This window comes from Dendrobates tinctorius, unplaced genomic scaffold (assembly GCF_039654945.1).
Source record: "Dendrobates tinctorius isolate UK_male_01 unplaced genomic scaffold, ASM3965494v1 ptg000162l, whole genome shotgun sequence".
Taxonomy (NCBI): domain Eukaryota; kingdom Metazoa; phylum Chordata; class Amphibia; order Anura; family Dendrobatidae; genus Dendrobates; species Dendrobates tinctorius.
In genome coordinates this window covers 34,233,776-34,254,287 of record NW_027361829.1, presented here as the reverse complement: position 1 = coordinate 34,254,287, position 20,512 = coordinate 34,233,776, and the positions used below count along the sequence as shown (strand labels likewise).

The following is a 20,512-nucleotide window of genomic DNA, read 5'->3' as shown; positions in this document are numbered from 1 at the left end:
TGCACCTGCAAGACTTTCAACTCAGGATCCGTTTTAACTGTGGGTGCCTCTCAGGGGCCACTTTGGCCTCAGGGTCCGATTTTGTGGGTGGGGCCCTCAGGGCCCGATTTTGTGGGTGGGGCACCTCAGGGTCAGATTTGGTGGGTGGGGCCCCTCAGGGTCCGATTTGGTGGCCGGGTCCCCTCAGGGGCTGATTTGGTGGGTGGGGCCCCTAAGGGTCCGATTTTGTGGCCGGGGCCCCTCAGGGTCTGATTTGGTGGTTGGGGCCCCTCAGGGTCCAATTTTGTGGGTGGGGCCCCTCAGGGTCCGATTTTGTGGCCGGGGCCCCTCAGGGTCCGATTTGGTGGGTGGGGCCCCTCAGGGTCCGATTTGGTGAGCGGGGCCCCTCAGGGTCTGATTTGGTGGGCGGAATCTATCAGAGTCCGATTTGGTGGGCGGGGCCCCTCAGGGTCCAATTTGGTGGGCGGGGACCCTCGGGGTCCGATTTGGTGGGCGGGATCCCTCGGGGTCCGATTTGGTGGGCGGGGCCCCTCGGGGTCCGATTTGGTGGGCGGGGACCCTCTGGGTCCGATTTGGTGGGTGGGGCCCCTCGGGGTCCGATTTGGTGAGCGGGGCCACTCTAGGTCTGAATTGGTAGGCGGGCCACTCTGGGTCCGATTTGGTGGGCGGGGCCCCTCAGAGTTCAATTTGGTCAGCGGGGCCCCTCAGGGTCCGATTTTGTGGTTGGGGCCTTTCAGAATCCGATTTAGTGGGCGGGGCCCCTCAGGGTCCGATTTGGTGGGCGGGGCCCCTCAGGGTCCGATATTGTGCCCGGGTCCCCTCAGGGTCTGGATTTGTGGGTGGGGCCCCTCAGGGTCCGATTTTGTGGGTGGGGCCCCTCAGAGTCTGATTTTGTGGCTGGGGCCCCTCAGGGTCTGATTTTGTGGCTGGGGCCCCTCAGGGTCCGATTTTGAGGGTGGGGCCCCTCAGGGTCTAATTTGGTGGGCGGGGCCCCTCAGGGTCTTATTTTGTGGGTTGGGCCCCTCAGGGTCTGATTTTGTGGCCGGGGCCCCTCAGGGTCTGATTTTGTGTCCGGGGCCCCTCAGGGTCCGATTTTGTGGCCGGTGCCTCTCAGGGTCCGATTTTGTGGTTGGGGCCCCTCAGGGTCCGATTTTGCGGCCGGAGCCTGTCAGGGTCCGATTTTGTGGTTGGGGCCCCTCAGGATCTGATTTTGTGGCCGGGGTCCTTCAGGGTCCGATTTGTGGCCGGGGACCCTGAGGGTCCAATTTTGTGACTAGGGACCCTCTAGGTTCGATTTTGTGGCCGGGGTCTCTCAGGGTCTGATTTTGTGATTGGGGCCCCTCAGGGTCTGATTTTGTGGCCGGGCCCACTCAGGGTCCGATTTTGTGGGTGGGGCCCCTTAGGGTCTGATTTTGTGGGTGGAGCCCCCTGGGTCCATTTTGGTGGGCGGGGCCACTCTGGGTCCGATTTAGTGGGAGGTGCCCCTCATGGTCCGATTTGGTGGGCGGGGCCCCTCATGGTCCGATTTGGTGGGCGGGGCCCCCGGGGTCCGATTTGGTGGGCGGGGCCCCTCTGGGTCCGATTTGGTGGGCGGGGCCCTTCAGGGTCCGATTTGGTGGGCGGGGCACCTCTGGGTCCGATTTGGTGGGCGGGGCCCTTCAGGGTCCGATTTGGTGGGCGGGGTCAATCTGGGTCCGATTTGGTGGGCGGGGCTCCTCGGGTCCGATTTGGTGGGCGGGGTCAATCTGGGTCCGATTTGGTGGGCGGGGCTCCTCAGGTTCCGATTTGGTGGGCGGGGCCCCTCAGGGTCCGATTTGGTGGGCGGGGCCCTTCAGGGTCCGATTTGGTGGGCGGGGCCAATCTGGGTCCGATTTGGTGGGCGGGGCCCTTCAGGGTCCGATTTGATGGGCGGGGCACCTCTGGGACTGATTTGGTGGGCGGGGCCCTTCAGGGTCCGATTTGGTGGGCGGGGTCAATCTGGGTCCGATTTGGTGGGCGGGGTCAATCTGGGTCCGATTTGGTGGGCTGTGCTACTCTGGGTCTGATTTTTTGAGCGGGGCCACACGGGGTCCGATTTGGAGGCCAGGGTGGCTCAGCCTCCGATTTGGAGGCCGGGGTGGTTCAGCCTACGATTTGGAGGCCGGGGTGGCTCAGCCTCCGATTTGGAGGCCGGGGTCACTCAGCTTTCGATTTGGCGCGCCGGCCCTTTAAGACTCATTTTGGTGCGCTGGCCCTTTAAGAATCACTGTGGCACGTCGGCCCTTTAAGAGCCAGGGTGGCTCACTGGGCTTCTAAATACACTTTGGCGCACATTCTCTCTCAGGGGCATGTGTCATGTGATGAAACTAGATTTGCATTTGTGCTGTGGGTTTCACTTTAAGAGCTGATATTATGTGGCAGAAGCTCTGTCCTTGGGATGTCATGTGACGTTCGTAGGCGTTGGCATAGTAACTGGGTCTGCCTGCGCATATCAATGAGCTCAACTGCCATTTCAATCGCCTCAGGGCACGTTTTGCCATTACCCATTGAAAAGCATTGGAGACAGTGCATTCCAATGACGGGAAAAAAAAATTTCAAACGCAAATTGCGCAAAAACTACAAATCCGATCGACACGAAAAATACTTAGCACACCTCTCGTGGACGCTGGCTTCGAAACAACACCTTAACGGCATCTGTGCGTGTAGCGGTTCGGGCTGTATTAATTGCGGAAATCAACTTAATAATAAGAAGAATAAGTTAGCAGCGTTCGGATTACAATATAGTGGTGTTTTCAAACCACTATAACTAGATGTGTATTTCCTGAAGGAAGTACAGATAGTGGTTTGAAATGCTGCCCAGGCTGCCCCTTTAAGAGAGACTTGCGTGCTGCACCTGCAAGACTTTCAACTCAGGATCCGTTTTAACTGTGGGTGCCTCTCAGGGGCCACTTTGGCCTCAGGGTCCGATTTTGTGGGTGGGGCCCTCAGGGCCCGATTTTGTGGGTGGGGCACCTCAGGGTCAGATTTGGTGGGTGGGGCCCCTCAGGGTCCGATTTGGTGGCCGGGTCCCCTCAGGGGCTGATTTGGTGGGTGGGGCCCCTAAGGGTCCGATTTTGTGGCCGGGGCCCCTCAGGGTCTGATTTGGTGGTTGGGGCCCCTCAGGGTCCAATCTTGTGGCCGGGGCCCCTCAGGGTCCAATTTTGTGGGTGGGGCCCCTCAGGGTCCGATTTTGTGGCCGGGGCCCCTCAGGGTCCGATTTGGTGGGTGGGGCCCCTCAGGGTCCGATTTGGTGAGCGGGGCCCCTCAGGGTCTGATTTGGTGGGAGGAATCTATCAGAGTCCGATTTGGTGGGCGGGGCCCCTCAGGGTCCAATTTGGTGGGCGGGGACCCTCGGGGGTCCGATTTGGTGGGCGGGATCCCTCGGGGTCCGATTTGGTGGGCGGGGCCCCTCGGGGTCCGATTTGGTGGGCGGGGACCCTCGGGGTCCGATTTGGTGGGTGGGGCCCCTCGGGGTCCGATTTGGTGAGCGGGGCCACTCTAGGTCTGATTTGGTAGGCGGGCCACTCTGGGTCCGATTTGGTGGGCGGGGCCCCTCAGAGTTCAATTTGGTCAGCGGGGCCCCTCAGGGTCCGATTTTGTGGTTGGGGCATTTCAGAATCCGATTTAGTGGGCGGGGCCCCTCAGGGTCCGATTTGGTGGGCGGGGCCCCTCAGGGTCCGATTTTGTGGCCGGGTCCCCTCAGGGTCTGGATTTGTGGGTGGGGCCCCTCAGGGTCCGATTTTGTGGGTGGGGCCCCTCAGAGTCTGATTTTGTGGCTGGGGCCCCTCTGGGTTCGATTTTGTGGCCGGGGTCTCTCAGGGTCCGATTTTGTGGGTGGGGCCCCTCAGGGTCTTATTTTGCGGCTGGGGCCCCTCAGGGTCTGGTTTTGTGGGTGGGGCCCCTCAGCATCTGATTTTGTGGGTGGGGCCCCTCAGGGTCCGATTTTGTGACCGGGGCACCTCAGGGTCTGATTTTGTGGTTGGGACCCGAGGGTCCTATTTTGTGACTGGGGACCCTCTAGGTTAGATTTTGTGGCCGGGGTCTCTCAGGGTCTGATTTTGTGGTTGGGGCCCCTCAGGGTCTGATTTTGTGGCCGGGCCCACTCAGGGTCCGATTTTGTGGGTGGGGCCCCTTAGGGTCTGATTTTGTGGGTGGAGCCCCCTGGGTCCATTTTGGTGGGCGGGGCCACTATGGGTCCGATTTAGTGGGCGGTGCCCCTCATGGTCCAATTTGGTGGGCGGGGCCCCTCATGGTCCGATTTGGTGGGCGGGGCCCCCTGGGTCCGATTTGGTGGGCGGGGCCCCTCTGGGTCCGATTTGGTGGGCGGGGCCCTTCAGGGTCCGATTTGGTGGGCGGGGCACCTCTGGGTCCGATTTGGTGGGCGGGGCCCTTCAGGGTCCGATTTGGTGGGCGGGGTCAATCTGGGTCCGATTTGGTGGGCGGGGCTCCTCGGGTCCGATTTGGTGGGCGGGGTCAATCTGGGTCCGATTTGGTGGGCGGGGCTCCTCAGGTTCCAATTTGGTGGGCGGGGCCCCTCAGGGTCCGATTTGGTGGGCGGGGCCCTTCAGGGTCCGATTTGGTGGGCGGGGTCAATCTGGGTCCGATTTGGTGGGCGGGGCCCTTCAGGGTCCGATTTGATGGGCGGGGCACCTCTGGGACCGATTTGGTGGGCGGGGCCCTTCAGGGTCCGATTTGGTGGGCGGGGTCAATCTGGGTCCGATTTGGTGGGCGGGGTCAATCTGGGTCCGATTTGGTGGGCTGTGCTACTCTGGGTCTGATTTTTTGAGCGGGGCCACACGGGGTCCGATTTGGAGGCCAGGGTGGCTCAGCCTCCGATTTGGAGGCCGGGGTGGTTCAGCCTACGATTTGGAGGCCGGGGTGGCTCAGCCTCCGATTTGGAGGCCGGGGTCACTCAGCTTTCGATTTGGCGCGCCGGCCCTTTAAGACTCATTTCGGTGCGCTGGCCCTTTAAGAATCACTGTGGCACGTCGGCCCTTTAAGAGCCAGGGTGGCTCACTGGGCTTCTAAATACACTTTGGCGCACATTCTCTCTCAGGGGCATGTGTCATGTGATGAAACTAGATTTGCATTTGTGCTGTGGGTTTCACGTTAAGAGCTGATATTATGTGGCAGAAGCTCTGTCCTTGGGATGTCATGTGACGTTCGTAGGCGTTGGCATAGTAACTGGGTCTGCCTGCGCATATCAATGAGCTCAACTGCCATTTCAATCGCCTCAGGGCACGTTTTGCCATTACCCATTGAAAAGCATTGGAGACAATGCATTCCAATGACGGGAAAAAAAAATTTCAAACGCAAATTGCGCAAAAACTACAAATCCGATCGACACGAAAAATACTTAGCACACCTCTCGTGGACGCTGGCTTCGAAACAACACCTTAACGGCATCTGTGCGTGTAGCGGTTCGGGCTGTATTAATTGCGGAAATCAACTTAATAATAATAAGAAGAATAAGTTAGCAGCGTTCGGATTACAATATAGTGGTTTTTTCAAACCACTATAACTAGATGTGTATTTCCTGAAGGAAGTACAGATAGTGGTTTGAAATGCTGCCCAGGCTGCCCCTTTAAGAGAGACTTGCCTGCTGCACCTGCAAGACTTTCAACTCAGGATCCGTTTTAACTGTGGGTGCCTCTCAGGGGCCACTTTGGCCTCAGGGTCCGATTTTGTGGGTGGGGCCCTCAGGGCCCGATTATGTGGGTGGGGCACCTCAGGGTCAGATTTGGTGGGTGGGGCCCCTCAGGGTCCGATTTGGTGGCCGGGTCCCCTCAGGGGCTGATTTGGTGGGTGGGGCCCCTAAGGGTCCGATTTTGTGGCCGGGGCCCCTCAGGGTCTGATTTGGTGGCCGGGGCCCCTCAGGGTCCAATCTTGTGGCCGGGGCCCCTCAGGGTCCAATTTTGTGGGTGGGGCCCCTCAGGGTCCGATTTTGTGGCCGGGGCCCCTCAGGGTCCGATTTGGTGGGCGGGGCCCTTCAGGGTCCGATTTGGTGGGCGGGGTCAATCTGGGTCCGATTTGGTGGGCGGGGCCCTTCAGGGTCCGATTTGATGGGCGGGGCACCTCTGGGACCGATTTGGTGGGCGGGGCCCTTCAGGGTCCGATTTGGTGGGCGGGGTCAATCTGGGTCCGATTTGGTGGGCGGGGTCAATCTGGGTCCGATTTGGTGGGCTGTGCTACTCTGGGTCTGATTTTTTGAGCGGGGCCACACGGGGTCCGATTTGGAGGCCAGGGTGGCTCAGCCTCCGATTTGGAGGCCGGGGTGGCTCAGCCTCCGATTTGGAGGCCGGGGTCACTCAGTTTTCGATTTGGCGAGCCGGCCCTTTAAGACTCATTTCGGTGCGCTGGCCCTTTAAGAATCACTGTGGCACGTCGGCCCTTTAAGAGCCAGGGTGGCTCACTGGGCTTCTAAATACACTTTGGCGCACATTCTCTCTCAGGGGCATGTGTCATGTGATGAAACTAGATTTGCATTTGTGCTGTGGGTTTCACTTTAAGAGCTGATATTATGTGGCAGAAGCTCTGTCCTTGGGATGTCATGTGACGTTCGTAGGCGTTGGCATAGTAACTGGGTCTGCCTGCGCATATCAATGAGCTCAACTGCCATTTCAATCGCCTCAGGGCACGTTTTGCCATTACCCATTGAAAAGCATTGGAGACAGTGCATTCCAATGACGGGAAAAAAAAAATTCAAACGCAAATTGCGCAAAAACTACAAATCCGATCGACACGAAAAATACTTAGCACACCTCTCGTGGACGCTGGCTTCGAAACAACACCTTAACGGCATCTGTGCATGTAGCGGTTCGGGCTATATTAATTGCGGAAATCAACTTAATAATAATAAGAAGAAAAATAAGTTAGCAGCGTTCGGATTACAATATAGTGGTTTTTTCAAACCACTATAACTAGATGTGTATTTCCTGAAGGAAGTACAGATAGTGGTTTGAAATGGTGCCCGGGCTGCCCCTTTAAGAGAGACTTGCCTGCTGCCCCTGCAAGACTTTCAACTCAGGATACGATTTAACTGTGGGTGCCTCTCAGGGGCCACTTTGGCCTCATGGTCTGATTTTGTGGGTGGGGCCCCTCAGGGCCTGATTTTGTGGGTGGGGCCCCTCAGGGTCCAATTTTTTGGGTGGGGCCCCTCAGGGTCCGATTTTGTGGCCGGGGCCACTCAGGGTCCGATTTGGTGGCCGGGGCCCCTCAGGGTCCGATTTGGTGGCCGGGGCCCCTCAGGGTCTGATTTGGTGGGTGGGGCCCCTCAAGGTCCAATTTTGTGGCTGGGGCCCCTCAGGGTCCGATTTTGTGGCCGGGGCCAATCAGGATCCGATTTTTGTGGCCGGAACCCCTCAGGGTCCAATTTTGCAGGTGGGGCCCCTCAGGGTCCGATTTTGTGGCCGGGGCCCGTCAGGGTCCGATTTTGTGGGTGGGACCTCTCAGGGTCCGATTTGGTGGGCGGGGCCCCTCAGGGTCCAATTTGGTGGGCAGGGCCCCTCAGGGTCCGATTTTGTGTCAGGGGCCCCTCAGGGTCCGATTTTGTGGTTGGGTCCCCTCAGGGTCTGATTTTGTGGCCGCGGCCCCTCAGGGTCCGATTTTGTGGCAGGGGCCCCTCTGGGTCCGATTTTGTGGGTGGGGCCCCTCTGGGTCCAATTTGGTGGGCAGGACCACTCTGGGTCCAATTTGGTGGGCGGGGCCTCTCAGGGTCCAATTTTGTGGTTGGGTCCCCTCAGGGTCCGATTTTGTGGTTGGGGCCCCTCAGGGTCCGATTTTGTGGCCGGGGCCTATCAGGGTCCAATTTTGTGACTGGGGCCCATCAGGGTCCGATTTTGTGGCCACGGCCCCTCAGGGTCTGATTTTGTGGCAGGGGCCCCTCTGGGTCTGATTTTGTGGGCGGAGCCCCTCTGGGTCCAATTTGGTGGGCGGGACCACTCTGGGTCCGATTTGGTGGGCGGGGCCTCTCAGGGTCCGATTTGGTGGGCGGGGCCCCACAGGGTCCGATTTGGTGGGCGGGGCCACTCTGGGTAAGATTTGGAGGCTGGGGTCGCTCAGCCTCCAATTTGGAGGCCGGGGTCGTTGAGCTTCCGATTAGGAGGCCGAGGTCAAAAAGCCTCTGATTTGGAGGCCGGGGTCGATGAGCCTCCGATTTGGAGGCCGGGGTCGATGAGCCTCCGATTTGGAGGCCGGGGTGGCTCAGCCTCCGATTTGGAGGCCGGGGTGGCTCAGCCTCCGATTTGGAGGCCGGGGTGGCTCAGCCTCCGATTTGGAGGCCGGGGTGGATCAGCCTCCGATTTGGAGGCCGGGGTGGATCAGCCTCCGATTTGGAGGCCGGGGTGGATCACCCTCCGATTTGGAGGCCGGGGTCGCTCAGCCTCCGATTTGGAGGCCGGGGTGGCTCAGCCTCCGATTTGGAGGCCGGGGTGGCTCAGCCTCCGATTTGGAGGCCGGGGTCGATCAGCCTCCGATTTGGAGGCCGGGGTCGATCAGCCTCCGATTTGGAGGCCGGGGTCGCTCAGCCTCCGATTTGGAGGCCGGGGTGGCTCAGCCTCCGATTTGGAGGCCGGGGTGGCTCAGCCTCCGATTTGGAGGCCGGGGTCGATCAGCCTCCGATTTGGAGGCCGGGGTCGATCAGCCTCCGATTTGGAGGCCGGGGTGGCTCAGCCTCCGATTTGGAGGCCGGGGTGGATCAGCCTCCGATTTGGAGGCCGGGTTGGCTCAGCCTCCGTTTTGGAGGCCGGGGTCCATCAGCCTCCGATTTGGAGGCCGGGGTCCATCAGCCTCCGATTTGGAGGCCGGGGTCGATCAGCCTCCGATTTGGAGGCCGGGGTCGATCAGCCTCCGATTTGGAGGCCGGGGTGGCTCAGCCTCCTATTTGGAGGCCGGGGTGGCTCAGCCTCTTATTTGGAGGCCGGGGTGGATCAGCCTCCGATTTGGAGGCCGGGGTGGATCAGCCTCCGATTTGGAGGCCGGGGTGGCTCAGTCTCCGATTTGGTGTGTCGGCCCTTTAAGACTCATTTGGGTGCGCTGGCCCTTTAACAATCACTTTGGCGCGTTGGCCCTTTAAGAGCTAGTTTGGCTGACTGGGCTTCTTTTAAATCCACTTTGGCGCACACATTCTCTCTCAGGGGCATGTGTCATGTGATGAAGCTAGATTTGCATTTGTGCTGTGGGTTTGCTTTAAGAGCTGATATTATGTGGCAGAGGCTCTGTGCTGGGGTTCAAGTGAAGTTCGTAGGCGTTGGCATAGTAACTGGGTCTGCCTGCGCATATCAATGAGCTCAACTGTCATTTCAATCGCCTCAGGGCACGTTTTTGCCATTTCCTATTGAAAAGCATTGGAGACAGTGCATTCTAATGACGGGAAAAAAATTTTCAAACGCAAATTGCGCAAAAACTACAAATCCGATCGACACGAAAAATACTTAGCACACCTCTCGTGGACGCTGGCTTCGAAACGACACCTCAACGGAGTCTGTGCGTGTAGCGGTTCGGGCCGCATTAATTGCGGAAATCAACTTAATAATAATAACTAGATGTGTATTTCCTGAAGGAAGTACAGATAGTGGTTTGAAATGGTGCCCGGGCTGCCCCTTTAAGAGAGACTTGCCTGCTGCCCCTGCAAGACTTTCAACTCAGGATCCGTTTTAACTGTGAGTGCCTCTCAGAGGCCACTTTGGCCTCAGGGTCTGATTTGGTGGGTGGGGCCCCTCAGGATCCGATTCCTTGGCCTGGGCTCCTCAGGGCTTGAATAGTTGGCGGGGATCTCTCAGGCTCCGATTTTGTGGGTGTGGCCCCTCAGGGTCCGATTTTGTGGGTGGGGAACCTCAGGTTCCGATTTTGTGAGTGGGGCCCCTCAGGGTCCGATTTTGTGGCCGGGGCCCCTCAGGGTCTGATTTTGTGGCCGGATCCCCGCAGGGTCCGATTATGTGGGTTGGGCCCCTCAGGGTCCGATTTTGTGGCCGGGGCCCCTCAGGGTCCGATTTTGTGGCTGGGGCCCCTCAGGGTCCGATTTTGTGGCTGGGGCCCCTCAGGGTCTGATTTGGTGGGTTGGGCCCCTTAGGGTCTGATTTTGTGGGCGGAGACCCTCTGGGTCCGATTTGGTCGGCGGGGCCACTCTGGGTCCGATTTGGTTGGCGGGACCACTCTGGGTCCGATTTAGTGGGCGGGGCCCCACAGGGTCCGATTTGGTGGGCGGGGCCCCTCAGGGTCCGATTTGGTGGGCGGGCCCTCTCTGGGTCCGATTTGGTGGGCGGGGCCACTCGGTAAGATTTGGTGGGCGGGGCCACTCTGGGTAAGATTTGGAGGCCGGGGTCGATGAGCTTCCGATTTGGAGGCCGAGGTCAAAGAGCCTCCAATTTGGAGGCCGGGGTGGCTCAGCCTCCGATTTGGAGGCCGGGGTGGCTCAGCCTCCGATTTGGAGGCCGGGGTGGCTCAGCCTCCGATTTGGAGGCCGGGGTGGCTCAGCCTCCGATTTGGAGGCCGGGGTGGCTCAGCCTCCGATTTGGAGGCCGGGGTCGATCAGCCTCCGATTTGGAGGCCGGGGTCGATCAGCCTCCCATTTGGAGGCCGGGGTGGCTCAGCCTCCCATTTGGAGGCCGGGGTGGCTCAGCCTCCCATTTGGAGGCCGGGGTGGCTCAGCCTCCCATTTGGAGGCCGGGGTCAATCACCCTCCGATTTGGAGGCCGGGGTCGATCAGCCTCTTATTTGGAGGCCGGGGTGGCTCAGCCTCCCATTTGGAGGCCGGGGTGGCTCAGCCTCCCATTTGGAGGCCGGGGTGGCTCAGCCTCCCATTTGGAGGCCGGGGTGGCTCAGCCTCCCATTTGGAGGCCGGGGTGGCTCAGCCTCCCATTTGGAGGCCGGGGTCAATCACCCTCCGATTTGGAGGCCGGGGTGGCTCAGCCTCCGATTTGGAGGCCGGGGGGTCGATCAGCCTCCCATTTGGAGCCTGTGGTCACTCAGCTTTCGATTTGGCGTGTTGGCCCTTTAAGACTCATTTCGGTGCGCCGGCCCTTTAACAGTCACTTTTGCACTTCGGCCCTTTAAGAGCCAGTTTGGCTCACTGGGCTTCTAAATACACTTTGGCGCACATTCTCTCTCAGGGGCATGCGTCATGTGTTGAAGCTAGATTTGCATTTGTGCTGTGGGTTTCGCTTTAAGAGCTGATATTATGTGGCAGAAGCTCTGTTCTGGAGATGTCATGTGACGTTCGTAGGCGTTGGCATAGTAACTGGGTCTGCCTGCGCATATCAATGAGCTCAACTGCCATTTCAATCGCCTCAGGGCACGTTTTGCCATTTCCCCATTCAAATGCATTGGAGACAGTGCATTCCAATGACGGGAAAAAAAAATTTCGAACGCAAATTGCGCAAAAACTACAAATCTGATCGACACGAAAAATACTTAGCACACCTCTCATGGGCGCTGGCTTCGAAACGACACCTCAACGGAGTCTGTGCGTGTAGCGGTTCGGGCTGTATTAATTGCGGAAATCAACTTAATAATAATAATAATAAGAAGAAGAATAAGTTAGCAGCGTTCGGATTACAATATAGTGGTTTTTTCAAACCACTATAATAATAATAAGAAGTTAGCAGCGTTCGGATTACAATATAGTGGTTTTTTCAAACCACTATAATAAACTTCATCTGTGCACTCAATATAATGCGCTAAAAGCGCTACCATAAGATGACGCATAGTGTGAATAAGGCCACAATTTGATGTGTCAAAAAAAAAAAAAAAAAAAGTAAAAAATATAGTCTAGACACTGGCACAACAAAACAGTAATAATGAACTTTATCTGTGCACTCAATATAATGAGCTTTCATCTGTTCACTCAATATCACGGCACCCAGATTGAATCCTTGCTGGAAGCATCTTGGGGATATAGCAAAAATCATGTATCACATCAATACATTCAAGCACAGGCACCAAAGCTTAATGCGCTAAAAGCGCTACCATAAGATGATGCATAGTGTGAATACAGCCACAATTTAATGTGTTAAAAAGTGGTCTAAATATTGGCACAGAATGACAGTAAAAATATATCTGTTCATGACACCCAAATTTAGTAGCCCTTGCTAGCACCATGGCTTAATGCGCTAAAAGCGCTACCATAAGATGACGCATAATGTGAATACAGCCACAAAATATATCTGTTCACTCAATACAACGACACCCAGATTTAATAACCCTTGCTAACACCATGGCTTAATGCGCTAAAAGCGCTACCATAAGATGACGCATAGTGTGAATCCGGCCACAATGTAATGTGTCAAAAAAGTGATCTTGACACTGATGCAGCATGACAGTAAAAATATATCTGTTCACTCAAAATAACGACCCCCAGATCTAACAGCCCTTGCTAGCACCACGGTTTAGTGTGCTAAAAGTGCTACCATAAGATGACGCATAGTGTGAATACAGCCAGAGTGTAATGTGTCAAAGAATGGTCTAAACACTGGCACAGTATGGCAGTAAAAATATATCTGTTCACTCAATATTACGACACCCAGATTTAATAGCACTTGCTAGCACCACCGCTTAATGCGCTAAAAGCGCTACCATAAAATGACGCATAGTGTGAATGCAGCCGCAATATAATGTGTCAAGAAGTGGTCTATACACTGGCACATCATGACAATAAAAATATATCTATTCACTCAATATCCAGATTTAATAACCCTTGCTGGCACCACGGCTTAATGCGCTAAAGGCGCTACCATAAGATGACGCATAGTGTGAATACAGCCACAATATAATGTGTCAAGAAATGATCTATACACTGACACAGCATGACAGTGAAAATATATCTGTTCACTCAATATAACGATATCCAGATTTAGTAACCCTTGCTAGCACCACGGCTTAATGCGCAAAAAGCGCTACCATAAGATGACGCATAGTGTAAATACAGCCACAATTTAATGTGTCAAAAAGTGGTCTTGACACCGGCACAGCATAACAGTAAAAATATATATCTGTTCACTCATTATAATGACACCCAGATTTAATGGCCCTTACTAGCACCACGGCTTAATGCACTGAAAGCGCTACCATAAGATGAAGCATAGTGTGAATACAACCACAATGTAATGTGTCAAAAAGTGGTCTAGACACTGGCACAACATGACAGTAAAAATATATCTGTTCACACAACATAACACCCAGACCCAGTAGCCCTTGCTAGAAGCTCCACGAAAATATAGGGAAAATCAAATATAGTCACCAGGTTATTCAAATCAGATATAATTGTGAAGTCTACGTGTTTATATGTTCATAATTTATCTTGATGAAATCAAGCACCCTCCTATATTTTAAATCACTCAGAAACCAGGCTCTGATATCACCCCATATAGATATAGACTTAACAGGGTTACTTAGCTAATCCTGAAGAAGCTAACCATCTGCACAAAATTCTCCTACAGATGTTGATGACCAACATATTAAGACACAGAGCATTTGAGTCAGACATGAACATGAGTTATTTTAGTATCAAAGGTACATCCATATGAAGTTCCAATATAATACAAGGACTAGACCACAACTTGTGTACCATCAATAAGAAACATAATCATCACAAGATAATTAGTCTTAAGTGTCCAAATATTATCCAAGATGTAACGAATTGGTGGTTGTTCTATCCCAATCAACTTCATCATCACGTATCTTTCAGAAGGTATTCTCCCAGATTTGGATCCCAGTCCTAGAGCCCTATGGACAAAACAAAAGAAAAGAAAACGTCATGGGGCTGGGGGTTCACGGGAGGAATCAGTGTATCTAGACCAACTGTAGACTGGTCATCAAAGGAGATAAGAAGATAGTAAGTTAACTCTCTTTGTAGAACCCTGTATACAGCAGCTCTTCATTTAAACCCCCTGGAGCCAAGCTTTTGAGTTCAAAGATCCATCTGGCTTCACGCCTCAATAGCTCATTTGTAATTTTACCTCCCCTGATGCTTGTCTGAACTCCTTCCAGCCCCATGACTCGAAGGGACTTTGGACTACCACCATGACATTCCAAAAAATGAGCTGCCACAGACGTGATCTGTTTTTCTTTAGTTTTATCAACTCTAGCCGTGGCTATATTAGAGAGATGTTGTTGAACTCTCCTGCGCAACTCGTGTGGTTTGACCCACATACACCTTATTACAACCACAAACCAGTGCATAGACCAAATTGCGCGAACGACAATTGAAATATGCCCTAGACTGGACCTGTATAGGTATACCTGGTATTGAAAGCCCCCTAGTCGCAATCATCAGTGGGCATACTGTACAATTACCACAAGGGAATGATCCCTTGTTGGAATTACCACATCTGATTTTGGTTTTGGAACGTCTGAAATGGCTATTCGTAAGGTAGTCCTTAAGGTTTGTTGCTCTCCTTGCTATCATCCTAGGCCTCTCAGAGATAAAATTCTTTAGTTTATTCTCACTACAAAGAATATCCCAATTGTTGTTCAAATTTCTATAAATATCACCCCATTGATTATTAAATTTGGTTATTAAATTTATTGTGCTTGGATTAGTTCTCACCCTAGGTCTCAGGGTTTCTTCTCTTGTGCAGTTCCTTGAATATTGATACGCTCTAGACACCGTATTTCGTGGATAACCACGTTCCAGGAAACGCTCCGTTAGAGCACGAGATTCTTTTTGGAAATCCTCCAGCCGACTGCAGTTCCTCCTTAATCGTAAGAACTGTCCCTTCGGGATCCCATTACGCAGGTGGGCTGGGTGAAAACTCTTGTAATGATGAAAGTTATTCGTCGCTGTACTCTTCCGATGAAGTGTCGTGTTTATCTTATTATCTTGAATCATAACTTTCAAGTCAAGGAAATTCACCGAGCTGTTGGAAACACAGGAGGTTAAACGTATATTCCAGCTGTTGTTATTAAGTTCCTCAACAAAAGAATCAAATTCTACCCTCGAGCCTGTCCATAGGATGAGGATATCATCAATAAAGCGGTACCATCCATGCACATGGCACTGGAAGGCTGATTTTGTCCGCACTTGAGTATTTTCCCACCATCCCATGTACAGATTCGCATACGATGGTGCACATTTGGCACCCATAGCGGTACCCGAGACTTGCCTATAAAAAACTCTATCAAAAATGAAATAGTTTTTTTCAAGTACTTCCCTCAAAAGATCCAAAACAAAGGTATCATGTCCCCTGTGCCCTGTTGAGAACAAATCCAAAAAATACTCTACAGCCGAAATACCTATGTCATGCTTTATGCTCGTGTATAATGCCTCGACATCTAAAGTTGCCAGAAGGATGTGGTCCGGAAGTTCCAAGGGTTCCAGGCACTGGATAAGATGTGCCGAGTCACGAATGTAAGAGTCCAGTCCCTGTACTATAGGCTGCAAGAAAAAGTCAACATATACACATGACCTTTCGTATAATCCTCCTATACCCGACACAATCGGTCTCCCAGGTGGTTTTTGCAGGGATTTGTGAACTTTGGGCACCATGTAAAATGTTGGTACTACTGGATGTTTTACTGTTAGAAAGTCCTTCTCTTTTTTATCTATTATCCCATATTGATATGCCCTACAGAGTAGTCTATCTAGATGAGATTTGAAAATCTCTGTGGGATCAGAGGGAAGGGCTTGATAATGTTGAATATTAGTCAATTGTCGCCTGGCCTCATCCATATACATATCCTTAGGCCATAGGACCAAATTTCCCCCTTTGTCAGCCTGCTTGATCTCAAATGTATCATTATTCCTTAAAGCAGATAGCGCCCTCCTCTCTCCCTTTGAAAAGTTATTATGACCATGTTTATTTAGTTTTAATTTTTGAATGTCTCTACTAGTCTTCTCAAAGAAGATTTGTATGGCTGGGAAGAGTGCAAATGAGGGAGTTGCCTGAGAAGGCAACCTACCTGTAAATTTTCGCCTCCCATCATTATGTTCATTTTCTTCCAAGAGATCAAGGAGGTCCCGAAGTACTTGTCTATCATTATCAGATACATCATTAATTTTTGACGGATTTTGATATAGCATTTTAAAAGTCAGCTGCCTACAAAAGAGGAAAAGATCTTTAGTCAGTTCAAACTTATCCAGCATGTTCATAGGTGAAAAAGAAAGACCCTTTAACAGTACTGACCTCTCCATGGTTGACAACACATATGAAGTAAGATTAATGATCCTCAACTCACCCAGTGCCATGTCTTGTTCGGGCCCCTGCTGATTATGCTCTCCCATCACCGTCGGTTGTTGTGTCGAGTCACTCGCTTGAAGCTCGGTGACCACTCTCTGTATCGTCCCATATTCTTCTTGCGTCTTGGTGTGTTTCCTTCTGCCCCGTCTGTGCCGCTTTCGCGGTTGCTCGTGTCTGAGGATAAAAAAATCACTAGAGGCGTAGTTGGACTTGTCTACCAGTTCCTCCCTTCTCTTGGTCTGTTGTTTATAGCCACTTCTATTGCGTTTATTTCCATGATGTGTCCATCTATACGCCTTCTGATCCTCATAGTCCATTTTATCCCTATGGAATTTGGACTTTTTACCTCGTATGATGTCTTTTTCAAATTTATCTATGTTCACTTTTAATCGCTCCTTAAATGGATCAACCTTCTCTCTTTTATCATAGGTAGCAAGAGTATTTTCTTTAGTCCTAATTTCATCCTTTAACCGAGAAAGGAGAACCCGGTCATGCTCTATTAACATGTCCATTATTAAAAAAGAGCATTTTTGAAGGCCCTGCTCCCATGTTGTCCTGAAGTCTGGGGCTACTTCCCAAGCAGGGAAGATCTGCACCCTCAATCCTCGAGGTACTAAATTTAATTTCTTGTACTCCTCTAGCGTTTTGGCATTCCAAAATGTCTTAGTAAGATTTTTATGCAAATTGGTAATGTCCGAAGTTAAACCCAAAAAACCGTCATCATTATTTGCACCAATCCCAGAAACAGTATCCACTGAATCAAATATATCCGTCACTTGCTTCCCCCAAGCTAACTCTCTGGTATTTAAATCCATAATCAATAATAATCCAAAATGTGCCTCCGTTTAAGAAAGACTAACCACTGCAGAAAGCCACAAAAACCAATGTCTGACAAGATATAGAGTAAACGGGCACCAACCACAATATCAGTTTAGGTGGGATCACCTGGTGCATATAAATGGATTAGAGCACATGAAAAGGGAAAAGTATATGCACACAAATAGGGATCACCACAGAGATATGAAAAAAGTATCAATTTTATTAATGGACACAACAAACAGACACTTTGTGGTTAAAAACAATTAAAAAGTCTGAACAACCAGACATTGATAACAAAACAAAGACAATGGAGGAGTACAAGAAATTAAATTTAGTACCTCGAGGATTGAGGGTGCAGATCTTCCCTGCTTGGGAAGTAGCCCCAGACTTCAGGACAACATGGGAGCAGGGCCTTCAAAAATGCTCTTTTTTAATAATGGGCATGTTAATAGAGCATGACCGGGTTCTCCTTTCTCGGTTAAAGGATGAAATTAGGACTAAAGAAAATACTCTTGCTACCTATGATAAAAGAGAGAAGGTTGATCCATTTAAGGAGCGATTAAAAGTGAACATAGATAAATTTGAAAAAGACATCATACGAGGTAAAAAGTCCAAATTCCATAGGGATAAAATGGACTATGAGGATCAGAAGGCGTATAGATGGACACATCATGGAAATAAACGCAATAGAAGTGGCTATAAACAACAGACCAAGAGAAGGGAGGAACTGGTAGACAAGTCCAACTACGCCTCTAGTGATTTTTTATCCTCAGACACGAGCAACCGCGAAAGCGGCACAGACGGGGCAGAAGGAAACACACCAAGACGCAAGAAGAATATGGGAAGATACAGAGAGTGGTCACCGAGCTTCAAGCGAGTGACTCGACACAACAACCGACGGCGATGGGAGAGCATAATCAGCAGGGGCCAGAACAAGACATGGCACTGGGTGAGTTGAGGATCATTAATCTTACTTCATATGTGTTGTCAACCATGGAGAGGTCAGTACTGTTAAAGGGTCTTTCATTTTCACCTATGAACATGCTGGATAAGTTTGAACTGACTAAAGATCTTTTCCTCTTTTGTAGGCAGCTGACTTTTAAAATGCTATATCAAAATCCGTCAAAAATTAATGATGTATCTGATAATGATAGACAAGTACTTCGGGACCTCCTTGATCTCTTGGAAGAAAATGAACATAATGATGGGAGGCGAAAATTTACAGGTAGGTTGCCTTCTCAGGCAACTCCCTCATTTGCACTCTTCCCAGCCATACAAATCTTCTTTGAGAAGACTAGTAGAGACATTCAAAAATTAAAACTAAATAAACATGGTCATAATAACTTTTCAAAGGGAGAGAGGAGGGCGCTATCTGCTTTAAGGAATAATGATACATTTGAGATCAAGCAGGCTGACAAAGGGGGAAATTTGGTCCTATGGCCTAAGGATATGTATATGGATGAGGCCAGGCGACAATTGACTAATATTCAACATTATCAAGCCCTTCCCTCTGATCCCACAGAGATTTTCAAATCTCATCTAGATAGACTACTCTGTAGGGCATATCAATATGGGATAATAGATAAAAAAGAGAAGGACTTTCTAACAGTAAAACATCCAGTAGTACCAACATTTTACATGGTGCCCAAAGTTCACAAATCCCTGCAAAAACCACCTGGGAGACCGATTGTGTCGGGTATAGGAGGATTATACGAAAGGTCATGTGTATATGTTGACTTTTTCTTGCAGCCTATAGTACAGGGACTGGACTCTTACATTCGTGACTCGGCACATCTTATCCAGTGCCTGGAACCCTTGGAACTTCCGGACCACATCCTTCTGGCAACTTTAGATGTCGAGGCATTATACACGAGCATAAAGCATGACATAGGTATTTCGGCTGTAGAGTATTTTTTGGATTTGTTCTCAACAGGGCACAGGGGACATGATACCTTTGTTTTGGATCTTTTGAGGGAAGTACTTGAAAAAAACTATTTCATTTTTGATAGAGTTTTTTATAGGCAAGTCTCGGGTACCGCTATGGGTGCCAAATGTGCACCATCGTATGCGAATCTGTACATGGGATGGTGGGAAAATACTCAAGTGCGGACAAAATCAGCCTTCCAGTGCCATGTGCATGGATGGTACCGCTTTATTGATGATATCCTCATCCTATGGACAGGCTCGAGGGTAGAATTTGATTCTTTTGTTGAGGAACTTAATAACAACAGCTGGAATATACGTTTAACCTCCTGTGTTTCCAACAGCTCGGTGAATTTCCTTGACTTGAAAGTTATGATTCAAGATAATAAGATAAACACGACACTTCATCGGAAGAGTACAGCGACGAATAACTTTCTTCATTACAAGAGTTTTCACCCAGCCCACCTGCGTAATGGGATCCCGAAGGGACAGTTCTTACGATTAAGGAGGAACTGCAGTCGGCTGGAGGATTTCCAAAAAGAATCTCGTGCTCTAACGGAGCGTTTCCTGGAACGTGGTTATCCACGAAATACGGTGTCTAGAGCGTATCAATATTCAAGGAACTGCACGAGAGAAGACACCCTGAGACCTAGGGTGAGAACTAATCCAAGCACAATAAATTTAATAACCAAATTTAATAATCAATGGGGTGATATTTATAGAATTTTGAACAACAATTGGGATATTCTTTGTAGTGAGAATAAACTAAAGAATTTTATCTCTGAGAGGCCTAGGATGATAGCAAGGAGAGCAACAAACCTTAAGGACTACCTTACGAATAGCCATTTCAGACGTTCCAAAACCAAAATCAGATGTGGTAATTCCAACAAGGGATCATTCCCTTGTGGTAATTGTACAGTATGCCCACTGATGATTGCGACTAGGGGGCTTTCAATACCAGGTATACCTATACAGGTCCAGTCTAGGGCATATTTCAATTGTCGTTCGCGCAATTTGGTCTATGCACTGGTTTGTGGTTGTAATAAGGTGTATGTGGGTCAAACCACACAAGAGTTGCGCAGGAGAGTTCAACAACATCTCTCTAATATAGCCACGGCTAGAGTTGATAAAACTGAAGAAAAACAGATCACGTCTGTGGCAGCTCATTTTTTGGAATGTCATGGTGGTAGTCCAAAGTCCCTTCGAGTCATGGGGCTGGAAGGAGTTCAGACAAGCATCAGGGGAGGTAAAATTACAAATGAGCTATTGAGGCGTGAAGCCAGATGGATCTTTGAATTCAAAAGCTTGGCTCCAGGGGGTTTAAATGAAGAGCTGCTGTATACAGGGTTCTACAATGAGAGTTAACTTACTATCTTCTTATCTCCTTTGATGACCAGTCTACAGTTGGTCTAGATACACTGATTCCTCCCGTGAACCCCCAGCCCCATGACGTTTTCTTTTCTTTTGTTTTGTCCGTAGGGTTCTAGGACTGGGATCCAAATCTGGGAGAATACCTTCTGAAAGATACGTGATGATGAAGTTGATTGGGATAGAACAACCACCAATTCGTTACAACTTGG

At 50.9% G+C, this 20,512-nt stretch overlaps 1 protein-coding gene and 2 long non-coding RNA genes across 6 annotated transcripts in view; 1 reads left to right on the top strand and 2 right to left on the bottom strand.

The window, feature by feature from the left end:
• BBS9 (Bardet-Biedl syndrome 9) overlaps positions 1-20,512 on the bottom strand; it is a 649,391-nt gene that overhangs the window by 236,664 nt on the left and 392,215 nt on the right. The gene's annotated exons all lie outside the window — the stretch shown is intronic.
• LOC141052579 (uncharacterized) lies at positions 14,557-16,045 on the bottom strand. Its single transcript, XR_012220847.1, has 3 exons — positions 15,913-16,045; positions 15,247-15,388; positions 14,557-14,870 (listed from the first exon to the last, which is right to left on the bottom strand). It is a non-coding gene; the product is annotated as an uncharacterized lncRNA (long non-coding RNA).
• Positions 18,102-20,034, top strand: LOC141052578 (uncharacterized). Its single transcript, XR_012220846.1, has 3 exons — positions 18,102-18,234; positions 18,759-18,900; positions 19,277-20,034. It is a non-coding gene; the product is annotated as an uncharacterized lncRNA (long non-coding RNA).